Genomic DNA, 12,645 nt, shown 5'->3' with positions numbered 1-12,645 from the left:
TAATGCCTAGCTGTTAAATGTCCTGGAATGATGAGAACAAGGGAAATGTGCCGGCATTTCAAAATCTAGCAGCCTCTGGCCTTAAAATAACAATTAGTAACTGCTCATCTTTTCCTTTACAGAGTTTTGCATAATCTGCTCCTCTCATACAGCTGTGAACTCATATCACACCTGCCTAAGAAAGACACTATCAAGTCTGGGGCAGCTATATGACTCCGTAGCAAAAGCTCCATGTTCTGTGGTTTATTTTTAAATTTCAGTCAATATCTGCATTTTGCATATTCTCCTCATGTCTGTGTTTATCACTCCCGATTCCTCCCACCTCCACAATACATACTAAAACGTCCATGCAAATATACTTAATTTACCACTGCCCTTGGGGCCTAATTATGGACAAAAATGGGTCCATGGACCACCCTACTTACCCAGTTTCAAATAACAAATATAGGAAAAGTACAGTTGTGTACCTACCATAAATGTAGATGTTAGAGTGTATTCACTGTTGCAGTCATTACAATTGGGTTATCCTCCTGGCAGGCTACCCGCAGTCGGCCCGAGTTCCAAAGTCTAGGTCCGGCGTTGGTTGCTGTCACCTCCTCCCTGACGTCAGTGCGCCAGGGGTATAAAAGATGCAGCCGACGCCATTTTCTTCAGTTTTTCTTGCCCCAGATGTCAGGTGTCCCTAAAATGGTAGGCTAAATTATGCCAATAAGCATGCATGCACAAAAAACAACTTTTCCTGCATCTACAAGCAAATACACCACATAGGTTGTATAGAATAGAGAAGTACAGATAAGTCCCAGCAAAGGAAAAGGGGGATGGTGGGAGGGTAACCTGGACTGCAACAGTGAATACACTCGAACATCTACATTTATGGTAGGTACACAACTGTACTACATTCATCGTGTTTCACTGTTGCAGTCATTATAATTGGGTTGAATACCAAAGCTAAGGTTGGGAGGCTGGTGCTAAATAGGATTAGGAGAGGCTATTAGGCCCTGCAGAACTGCAGTGGCAAAGCCTGCTCTGGATTTAGAGTAGAGAGGTAAGTGATAGTGCTTTGTAAAAGTATGCACTGAACTCCAAGTTGCAGCCTCTAAGATGTCTTTGGTTGATACTCCTCTGAGGAAGGCTGCTGAAGTGGCTGCTGCTCTGGTTGAATGTGGCCTAATGCCCTTAGGCACTGATTTGCCATGCTGTGAATAGCAGAAACGAATGCAGTGGCTTATCCACTTTGAAATAGTCTGCTTTGAGATAGGCTTTCCTTGTGATCCTGCAGCATATGCCGCTAGAAGTTGTTCAGTCTTTCTGAAAGCTTTGGTTCTGTCCAAGTAGAAGCGTACCTGCCTGTGAATGTCCAAAGAATGCAGAAGTCTCTCACCCTTATTCTGTGGGTTTGGATAAAAGGTAGGCAAATGAATTGTTTGGTTAAGGGCCACACTGGACACTACCTTAGGCATAAATGTAGGGTTTGTCTTCAGAGAAACCCTGTCAGGATGGAAAATAATAAAAGGTTCCACAGCCATGAGTGCCTGTAACTCTGAGACTCGTCTAGCGGAGGTTATTGCTAGGAGCAGAGCTGTTTTCCAGGATAAGAATTTTATATCAGCTGCAGAGGCTGGCTCAAACGGAGGCAGTGTGAGTTTTTCCAAGACATAGTTGGAGGTCCCATGCAGGTATTGGTGCTCTCCTTGGAGGTCTTATGTTTTTGGCCCCTCTGAGGTACTGCCTTAGTAATGGATGAGAAAAAATAGGTGGTTCTGTATTGTAATGAGCTGAAATGACAGAGGCATGAATTTTAATTGATGAAAAGGAAAGGCCTTTATCCAGCATCTCAGTTAAGTATTGCAATGAGGAATATTTGGAACAATCGTGTCAATGCCTTGTGCCCGGTTCCAAGCACAGAATCTCTTCCATTTTTCTGCATAAGATTTTCTGGTGCTAGGCCTCCTGTCCTCCAAAATAACATCCATCACTGCTTTAGAGAGAGGTGTGTCTTGAATGGCTACATTATCCGCCATGCTGCCAGGTTTAAGGTCCTGAGTTGGATGTGCAGTATCTGACTGTCTTGTTGGGTCAATAAGTGAGGAATTTGAGGTAATGTCCAAGCTGGGCATTGAGACAAGCTCTCTAGGATTGGGTCCTGGTGCTGGCGGGGCCAGTCTGGGGCAATCAGTATCATTTTTGGCTTCTCTTGTCTGACCTTGAGGAGTACCTTGGGGAGGAGAGGCAGAGGAGGAAAGGCATATACTGTTAGGTTTTCCCAGCTGAAAGGTAGAGCATCCCCTTTCCATGCTTGCTTGTGATAAGTCCTTGCAAAGAATCTCTGTAGTTGGCAGTTGTGAGGGGAGGCAAATAGGTCTATGTCCAGGCATCCCCAATTCCTTGTTATCATGCTGAAGACTTGTGGATCCAATTTCCACTTGTGGGGATCCATTAGGTTTCTGCTTAGTTCGTCTGCCAGAGTATTTGTCCTTCCTGGCAGGAATTGTGCTTGCAGATGTACTTGGTAAATCAATGCTGTGTCCCACAAGTTCATGGCTAGTCTACAGAAGGGGTAGGAATGTGTGCCTCCCTGCTTATGTACCACATGACTGTAGTATTGTCCGTCTTTATCAGTAGTTGTCCTGGATGAAGTAGATCCTTGAAGGCTGTCAGGGCATTCTGAACAGCTAGCATCTCTTTTAGATTGATATGTAGATGCATTTGACTTGCGGACCATGTGCCCTGAATACATCTTCCTGCCATATGGGCCCCCAGGCATAATCTGATGCATCTGTTGTCAATGTCTGCCTGGCTGTGGGCAAGGTGAATGGCTGTCCCGTGTTGTGGTGACAGGCTTTTGCCCAGCATCAAAACTCCTAATGCAGGCAGGGAATGAGGGTAATTATTGTTTCCAGGCTGTGGCAATGTTGAGACCAAACACTTTTTAGATACCATTGAAGTTTCCTCATATGCAGTCTTGCATATGGAATTAGCAGAATGCAGGATGCCATGAAGCCCAAAGCCTGCAGTACTTTTCTTGCAGATAAACTGGGTCTTTGTTGCCAATATTTTGAAATAAGTAGTCAGTTGTCTGTGTTTGTCTGGCGTGAGATAAGCCATCTGGGCAGTTGTATTTAAGCTTGCACCCAGGAATATTATCTCTTGAGGGGGTACGAGTTTTGATTTCTTTTCGTTTACTGTGTACCCTAGACCTGTTGGTAGTCTTTTTACAAACGCCAGATGCTGTAGTAGAATGTCCTTGTTCTCTGCTTGAATAAGGCAGTCGTCCAAGTAAGGATATATTTGTATTCCTCTGTCTGCAAAATGCAATTACTGGTGCCAGGCATTTTGTGAAGACCCTGGGCGCAGTAGATAAGCCAAAGGGCAGTGCAGAGAATTGGTAGTGCATTGAGCCAGCTATTAATCTGAGGTATCTTCTGCATGACTGTCTGATTGGGACATGCAGGTATGCCTCTTTTAGGTCTAAAGTCACAAGCCAAGCCTTCTTGCCCAGCATGGGCAGAAGCTGCTGCAGAGTTAATATTTAGAATTTTGGAATATCCAGGAATGTGTTTAGGATAGACAGGTCCAGTATTGGTCTCCAGGCTTTGTCCTTTCCGGACACCAAGAATAGTCTTGAGTAAAATCCTAGTCCCTGCTCTTGCTGTGGTACTTGCTGAATGTCTCTCATGTCCATGAGGGATGAAACTTGTTTTTGTGCCTCTGCCCATTGATTGCGTGGCAGGTCTGGCATACCGTTTGGCCTTGGCAGGGTGTGAAAGTGGAACCTGTAGCCTTGTGAAATGATATTTAAGACCCATTTGTCCTGGGTGATCATGTGCCAATTTTGTGAAAAAAGTGCTAGTTTTCCCCCCAAAGGAGCTGCCAGAAGATAAGTGCTTAGTGCTGGCAGGGGAAAGTCATTGAGACTGTTTCCTGGATGGCTGTGATTTTTCCTCTCCGCTTTTGGAGGTAGAAGCACCCCATTGTTTAGACCTGTATGAGCCTTGGGGCTGTGATCTGCCTCTGGGACGTCTGTATCTGCCTCTTTGTGGCCTGTCTGACACTGGAAAGGACCAATTCTTTGTAGGCCAGTTCCTGCTAAATATGGGAGGCTGTACCTGCAAGAAATACTTGACTGTTTGCATAGATTTAGCTTTGTCCTCCATTTTCTTCAACACCTCTTTTGCTTTAACACCAAACAAGGTATCATGCTGTATTGCAGCATCTAACAGTTTTGCTTTAACATGATTGGGCAAATTCTGTTCTTTTAACCAAGCATGCCTCCTAATGACAGAACCTGTAACAGCGGCCCTGCAGGAGGCCTCTAGAGAATCGAAACCACATTGCAAAGTATGCTTTCCCACTTGTTCAGCTGCATGCAGTAAATCCTGCAATTCTTTGTTTTCTGCACATTATGAATTTGTCAACATTTTCTGTTTAAGCAGTGACATAAGATATTGCTGATATTTAAGCATATGAAACTGGCAATTTAAAGCTCTTACAGCCAAGGTAGCAGAAATATAAATCTTTTTCCCCCATCTGTCCAGGGCCCTTGAATCTCTATCAGAGGGGATAGGGTTTTTTTGCCGTGGAAGCCTTGACCCCTTTGGGACCCTGAGAGATAGTTTCTGGGTCAGCAGCAGGGTTTTTATAAAGAAATTTATGTGAATCAGGAACCCTGTAGTATCTGTCTGGCTTAACAGGAGCTGGTGGTAGAGTCAGGAGACAGACCTGACTCTGAAAATACATCATCTACAATGTCTAAAACAGGAGGAATAGCAAGGGGCCTGCGCTGTGGCAATAAAAGGAAGTCTCTGAGCCTTTTCTTGGATTCTGAGTAATCTTGGCTCTCCCAGTGGAAATGTTCCCTCATAGTATGCAGGGTCTCCCCAAAAGAATAATCCTCAGGAGGAGAGGCTGAAAGGAGAGATTCTTCAGCATCAGAATCCTCATAGGGAGGAAGAGAGTATTCCTGTTCAGAAGAGGAATCAGGGGAAATGGAAACCTGCTCTGAAGATTCATATTCTATCTCTTGCCTAGGCCTCTTATCAGGAGGGGGATGGGAACCCCTGATCAAAGTAATTAGGTCTTCGGCCATTTTAAGCATCTGTTTTTTAGGCATGGTCGCCTGTCCAGGAGAATGCTGTACTTGTTTCTTTGTCTTTAGAGCAGCTTTAGTCTTTGCCTTTGAAGCTGAAGTTGGTTTCACATATAACCGAGTAGGTCTGAAAACACCCTCAGAAGCCGATGCCTGCTCAGCGGCTCCGGACCCATCTGAGGGAATATTTTCCGAGTGTCCAATACCTTGAGTTTCCAGCGGCCTAGTCAGCTCCACATGGGAGTCTGAAGCGGCCTGTGGCTCTGAGGAAGCGGGCGTCAGGTGCTGCGAAAGCGCCTCACTGAGAACCGGTGAACAGGCGACAGGCCTAGCAGAAGCCTCGTCATCAGTTTTGGGCCTCGGATGCCTGTCCTTTTCTTTTTCTTTGGGCTTTTTATAAACTCCGGTAGTCGGCTGTTCCGATGGCATTATATAATTGAATCTTCTGCCAAAGTAATGAAATGCAAAATCGTACCAACGCTTAATAGTGCATTGGTTAAATCTAGCACAAACCCGACAACTAGCAACGTCATGGTCAGGGCCTAGGCAAGGAATACAGTAAGAATGAAAATCCTCATGAGGTATTTGCTTCCCACAAGAAATACAATTATTAACTTTTTCGGACATCGGTCTGGAGCAAGAAAAAAGTTTCCCCAACGGGGTACTTAGCTTTAATGAAGACTTCGTATCTGAAATTCGAATTTGAAAATCTCAGGAGTCGGCCGACCGGCACTTGCGAACTGCTTTTGCTTCGGGCACCGCATGGCAAGAAAGACTGAAGAAAATGGCGTCAGCTGCATCTTTTATACCCATGGCGCACTGACGGCAGGGAGGAGGCGACAGCAACCAACGCCGGACGTAGACTTTGGAACTCATGCCGACTGCGGATAACCCAGTTGTAATGACTGCAACAGTGAAACACGATGAACATCAGCAAAGCACCTTTGAGAAAATAAATGGAAACATTTCAAGACCGTCTAGGAGTAGTAAAGCTACGATCTGAAATTATTACTGTGGCATATAATTTTCCCTTCTTCCATCTACAACTCCACAACACTTACACTTCTGCAAATAGAAAACAGTGCTACAGTTTTAAGATGGGAATACATTATGCTAGAAAGAGACTCGTGATGATGATATTCTAAAATGTGACACCTGCTCTGTCCTGGTGATTGCGAGAGCAGTGCACATCAAAGATCTATACATGACAGTCAGCCATGAATTTCATGTACCATGGAGAACGGTTCTTCAAAGGAGAGTGGAGACGCAACTCTCTCTTAAATATCATCAACTGGTGGTGGGTCACAGTCTTGCCCTCAAGGTCACAATGTGTTGAAACAGAGGTATGTATCCAGACCATACAATAAATACCCAAATCATGTAGGTTTATTGAGATGCATCAAGTTCACCTGCAAAGCCGAATAACTAGGGTGGAAAAGGGCATCAAGCCCACCAAACTGAAAAGCACTTCTACATAGAGACATAGGCTTGCTGAGTGGAAGGATACCCAAGCAGGTTTAGGTAAATTAAGTTCCCAGGGTGGGATAAAAAAAAATATTAGAACTCAGCCCTTATGTAGCGGTGGCTGTCACTCAACCCCTGCAGACATTCTTGGTTTCAAATGGGAGAGTTTTCTGTATTGTCAGGTACCTTACAGCCTGAAACCATGTCCTTCTAAGCTACCAAGAACCAGAGAGAATGAATTTTGTTTTTTTTCCTGTGAACCTAGTGATGAAACATGGACTCAAGTGGGGATGTTAAATCTCTAAAATGCCCAATGTTCATATCACCTTGACCAAGAGCAGCTTGAATTTAGAGCTGCAGGACAAGACTGAATAGGGGAGTTTTGAGCCTGCCACCTTTAGTACATACCAACAACAACTATACATTGTACTACAAATGAAAAAGTCACTGTAACATCTGAACAGAACATTTTTACCACTGTGAAAAACATTTCAGGATACATTCCCCTTTGTTATCTAAATTCATGTTTAGTATTTCCCATGCTGTATATTTAAGCTTTCATCTGCTTTAATATTTACTGCATTACATTTTGTATTTTTTTTACAGCAACAACATTTTAGGGCAGGGTATTGCTTTACATTTTTTCTCCTCTTCAACAACAGTTTGTTTCTGTCTGTGGTAATGAAATAAAATGTTTGGTCTGCCAAGTTAATTTTATTCTGCTTCTAATAAGGTTATTTTTAGTTGATCATTCAGAATACAGTTCAGAAATGTTTTATTGCATATCCTTAAGCTCTGTTATCTACATCATAAACTTCAGAACAGGACATGGTTAACAATAAAATGGGTATAACCCAAAATGCCACTCATGACTACTAGTACAGTGACACAGACTTTCTCATACATGGGCAAATAGCTCTTTGTGGCCAAGAACATGGAAACGGTCCTTCTATAGGTGTTTCCATGAGTGCAATCTATACGAATGACTTTAAACTAGAGAAGCTGTCTGACTCCTTCTCAGAGAAACATTTTCATAAGAGTGGAGTTGGACACCTGTCATTTTTCATTTACTTCTGTCCTTTGATAGGGCTCAGGAGATCATAGACATAAGCTCATCTGGGTAAGGTCAATTAGCAGAGTCCAGGCATGGAACTTGAGTATTTGGTCTCACTGGCTACCATTTGCACACCCAAGGATAACAGGTGTTGCAGTAAACTATTATATGTCAGAGGCCTCAGTTTCTAAGTTGCTCATGGACTTTTACTTCTGGTTTCAGACTCTCATCACTGGGTCCTTGACATGGGCAGATCATATTAACATTTTGGTGGGATGTGCTCTACAGTAAGTGAGCCTATCACAAATACTTCAACTGCAGGCTGAGAAGCTTATCTAGATCCCGGCGGGTGGGTGGGGGTAGAAATAATCAGTGGGAGCTGAAGACCACATTTGTCTTAAAGATTTCTAAGATGAAGATGCTTCTTGGGTCTGTTTTCATCCAGTCAAAACAGCGAGTTCAACTTATGGCGCATAAATAAGCAAAAGGAGCTTTAAACAAGAAATCATAACATTTAAGGAGATTGCTAAGTAATACCCATCTCATATGGAAGTTGGACAAATGAAGCAAAAAAATATAAACCAAGAGAAGCAGCCATATATAAAACACAATCTTCTGAACCTTCTTGCAAGGTATTCCACTTTCACAAGATGATAAACAGATGAATCAACCAATGCAAAGTTATAATAACTTGGTAAAGAAAATGTGCACCTTATGTCCCAGAGTATTAAAGCAATGGGTGAGAAGGTCACACCGAAAAACCAATCGGTAAAAAAGCTACAACTTTCACTGAGTGACCTCATAAACCTTTTGTATCAGAGACACATGGGATATATGCAAATGACCCTCATGAACATTAGGTGTTTCAGCTATATGGTGATTCTGAATGCCCATGACTTATTTCTTTTCAAGTGGTTACAATGCACAATTTCAGGCCAATAAAGCCAAATCCCACTAGCTGTGGATATGCATATTTTGGCCTTGTTATGACCTCATCAGCACAGCACAAGCAGTGTGCCTGACTAACCATAAGAAACACAGGGCTTTTATACCCAGCTGATGTCCATTACCATTACAGTGACTGCAAAATATCCCAACTAACAAATTAAAACAAAGAGTGAGAAGGTCACACAGAAAAAGCAATCAGTAAAACCTAAATGAAAATTCTAGCCAAGCTAAAACTTCCACTGAGTGACCTCTCAAACTGTATTTGCATATATCCCATGTGCCTCTGATACAAGAGGTTTGAGAGGTCACTCAGTGGAAGTTCTAGCTTGTCTGGAGTTTTCATTTAGTTAATTACACACTATCGCACAATCCAGGGAGAAAAGTACAGCTCTGCAAGTAAATACACAACACTAGATGTTTTAATAGATCACTGTTGCAGTAACCTAAGCTATGTGATGCTTACCTCACTAGCACTGGCCATCTTCCAAAAGCTTTGAACTCCTTCTACACACTCCCAATCAGAAGTGAGCAGACTGCTCCCTATAAAAGGCAGCAGGAATGCTAAAAGTTTCAGAACATTTTTTTTTTGCCAAAGGCAAGTGCCCTGCCAATGTGTGCTAGGAAACCAAAAGAAAGTACAGTTGGGTAAGTTGAACTTACCATAACAGTAGATGTTTGAATGATCACTGCTCCAGTAGCCTTATTTATATGGGTTATATCCTGCCAATAATAATACACCCAGTCAGCTTCCAAAGCTTCAGGGCACCTTCCATGCCCCCAAACTATCAAGCAGATTAAGCTGAGTTGACTAAACGACAAGTCTGAGCACAAAGCCCCAAGTGCTTTCCTGTCAGCAGAGAGAGGGAGGCTGAACCCTGAAAGAAGAAAGCTAGTAATGACGAAAAATGAACTTCCACACCCTAGCATAAAAAGCACACAAAAAAGGGGGATCGAAGCAGAGTGTGGCTACTGCAGCTGATCATATGAACATCTTCTGTTATGTTAAGTTCAATTAACACAAATGTACTATGTTCTTTATATTGATCACTGCTGCATTAGCTTTAGCTATATGGGTAGATTACCATAGCTAACTATACTTGGGAAGTGGAAGAAGGGTCTAGGAGCCCCTGGAGAATAGTCTTAGCAAAGGATGATCTACACCTAGAGAAGTACTCCAGCTTATACTACTTTGAAAAGTATGTACAAAGGACCAAATAGCAGCTTCTAGAAAACTTCTTGAATCCAACCTTTTCTAAAAAGCCATAAAAGCAGCCCAGGTCCTTGTAGATTGGGCTCTGACCCTGCCTGGAACAGATATGTCATGGTGAGTATAACAAAAGGTAGTCAACCTTAGATCAGCACTTGGAAATAGACTGTTTTGACACCAGTTGTCCGTTCTTATGTTCAGAAGAAATTAACAACTGATCCAATGATATGAAAGATTTAGTTCTGTCAAGACGGTACCTGGTGTTGGCTGTGGACATCCAAGGTATGGAGTATCCTTTCTCCTTTCATTTATAGGTTCAGGAAAGAAAATAGGGAAATGGACAGTCTGACTTAAAGTAAACTCAGATACCACGTTAAGCATAAAAAGCAGGATTAGTTCTCAAAAAGACCTGTTCTTGTAGAAAATGAAGTAGGGCTGACTCACCATAAGAGCTTGCAACTCAGATAACCTTCTTCCAGAGGTCAGAGCAATCAATAAAACTGTTTTCCATGTTAAGAACCTCAAGTCAGCCAGATTAGCTGGTTCAAATGGAGCAAGCATAACTTTCTCTAACACAAAATTAAGCTCCCAAGGACGGACCACCAGTTTAATTGGGGGCCTCTTATGCAAAACCCTTCACAAGAACATTTTGACTGCCTTGAAAGAAGAGGATCCATGGGCAGACATGTTGAAATGGCACATAAATGAACATTGACAAAGGACTAAGAAAGGCCAGGGTAGTAACTCACAAATATTGTAAAATTAGAGAACTAGCCCTGAATGGGTGCTGGTTATATTGCTGGCACCAACTAAATCTTTTCCATGTCCTAATATATGATTTTCTAGTAGCAGGCTTTCTTGCCTTCATTAGTACCTGTTGCACATCCTCAGAAAACAGCTATCTTAAAGGAATTAAGACCCTATCATCCAGGCAGTCAAATGAAGATGACTGATGTTGGGGTGTACCACGCACCCCTATTCTTCTGCAAGTATTTCCATTCTGTGAGGAAGCTTGTTGCAATTGTCCCTGGCCATTTCTTAAAGAAGGGAGAACCACGGTTGTCTGGACCAGATGGCAGTTGCCACAATGATCTGGGGAGATTCTTCTGAATCTTCAGAAGTACCCAGGATATTAGTGGAAAGGCATACAAGAACATTCCTGTCCAAAGAAAAAAAGGCATCCGTCTTCCAGGCTTTCATGAATGGAGTCCTGGAAGAGAATTTTGCCAGCTGATCGTTTGCAGAAGAGGCAAAGAGGTCTACTTGAGGAACTCCCTATAGATGAAGCAAATCCTGGAAGTCCCATGGATCTAGTTTGCATTTGTGAGGGTCTGCCCTGATCCTGCTCAGTTTGTCCACCACACAATTCTGCTCTGATACAATGTAGGACGCTTCTAGAGTGAGACTGTGCTATGAAGCTACATCCCAAGCTAATATGGCTGTGACCACTTGAAGTCCCGTGGACCAAAGATGGTTCAGATTATTGAATGCCTTGATCAGAACAAGCATCTCCTTGATATTTCTGTGTTTGTGTCTGTCCTTGGTGCCCGCCCCCTGCAATTTTCTCTCTCCTGAAAGTGCTCCCCAAGCGAAGTCTGAAGCATCTGTGGTGATCAACTGCTTTGGAGTAGAGATGACCTTGATATCTGTTGTCTCCACCAAGAAAATTCTCTTCTGCCAAACCCCAGTACTAGGATATGAAAAGATAAAGGGCGTTTACGCTGGGACCAAAGAGATTTCAGATACCACTGCATCTTTCTCATATGGAGTCTTCTTGCTAGAAGTATCATGATAATCATAGATGCCATGAGACCCAAAATTCTGAGGCATTCCCTGGCAGTGACTGAAGTCTGAGTGGAAAAACTTCCTGTGGAAGAAAAGCTCTTTGAACTGAGCTGTCTAGCTGACATCCCAGGAAGACAATCCTGTGTGAAGGAGTGAAGAATGACTTTTGAATGTTTTCTTGGAATCCCAGCTTGTGTAATAACAGATCTTTCACCCAAGACCGAGATTCCTGACCTTTTGAAAAAAACTCTGCAAAGATAAGCAAGTTGCCTAAATACGGAAAAATGTGGATACCCTGTAGCCTACAATGAGCTATAACTGGAGATAGACACTTTTTGAACACTTTTGGTGCAGTGGATAATCCAAAGGGTAAGGCAGACAATGGATAATATGATCTAGACACAAAAGTTATGCCTGAAGTTTCTATGAATAGGAATATAATGATAAGCAACTTGCAAGTCTAGTGTTACCACGAAACTTGAAAGAGAAGGAAGAGGTAACAGGTTGCAAAGTGACATCATTTTGAATTTGGACAGTATCACAAATGGGTTTAGGAAAGAAAGATCCACAACTGGTCTCCAAAAGTTCTTTCTTTGAGACTAGAAACATCCTTGAATAAAACCCCTTCCCTACCTGGGAAGGAGGAACTGGTTCCATTACTTCTCAGGATAGCATGTGATGAACAGATGGAAACAGTCTGATCTGCAGGATAAGGAATGAACCCCCCCCCCCAAACCCAGGAAAGAAGAAATTTCCTCCCAATGCCATCTGTAAGCCTGATGAATGATTTTCAGAGCCCATATGTCTAAAACAATCTGTTGCCAAAGAGAAAAATGAAGAATCAGACTTTCTCGAAGGACAAGAGGGCCAGGGTGGGAGGGGGTCACAAGGTCTCTAACAGTCATTCAGTCTTGCTGAAGTGTCCTTGGTTTTGGGAGGTTTGAGACTTTTTTTTTGGAACCTCCTTGCCACTTCTTAAACTTCTGTTTACCTGATTTTGTTGAGACTGTTTAGTCTATTTTTTTTTTTTTTGCCAAAACTGGAGGAGAAAACATCCTTGGACAATTTGGAAGAGGAGGGCTGAAACATCTTAAGAGATTC

At 42.7% G+C, this 12,645-nt stretch overlaps 1 protein-coding gene across 1 annotated transcript in view; it reads right to left on the bottom strand.

Annotated features, from left to right (window-relative positions):
- CYHR1 (cysteine and histidine rich 1) overlaps positions 1-12,645 on the bottom strand; it is an 892,696-nt gene that overhangs the window by 287,721 nt on the left and 592,330 nt on the right. The window lies entirely within an intron of this gene.

This window comes from Protopterus annectens, chromosome 3.part1 (assembly GCF_019279795.1).
Source record: "Protopterus annectens isolate FY-2018-M chromosome 3.part1, PAN1.0, whole genome shotgun sequence".
Classification (NCBI taxonomy): Eukaryota; Metazoa; Chordata; order Ceratodontiformes; family Protopteridae; genus Protopterus; species Protopterus annectens.
Note: the sequence above shows the minus strand (reverse complement) of the source record. Positions and strands in the feature narration are given on the sequence as shown.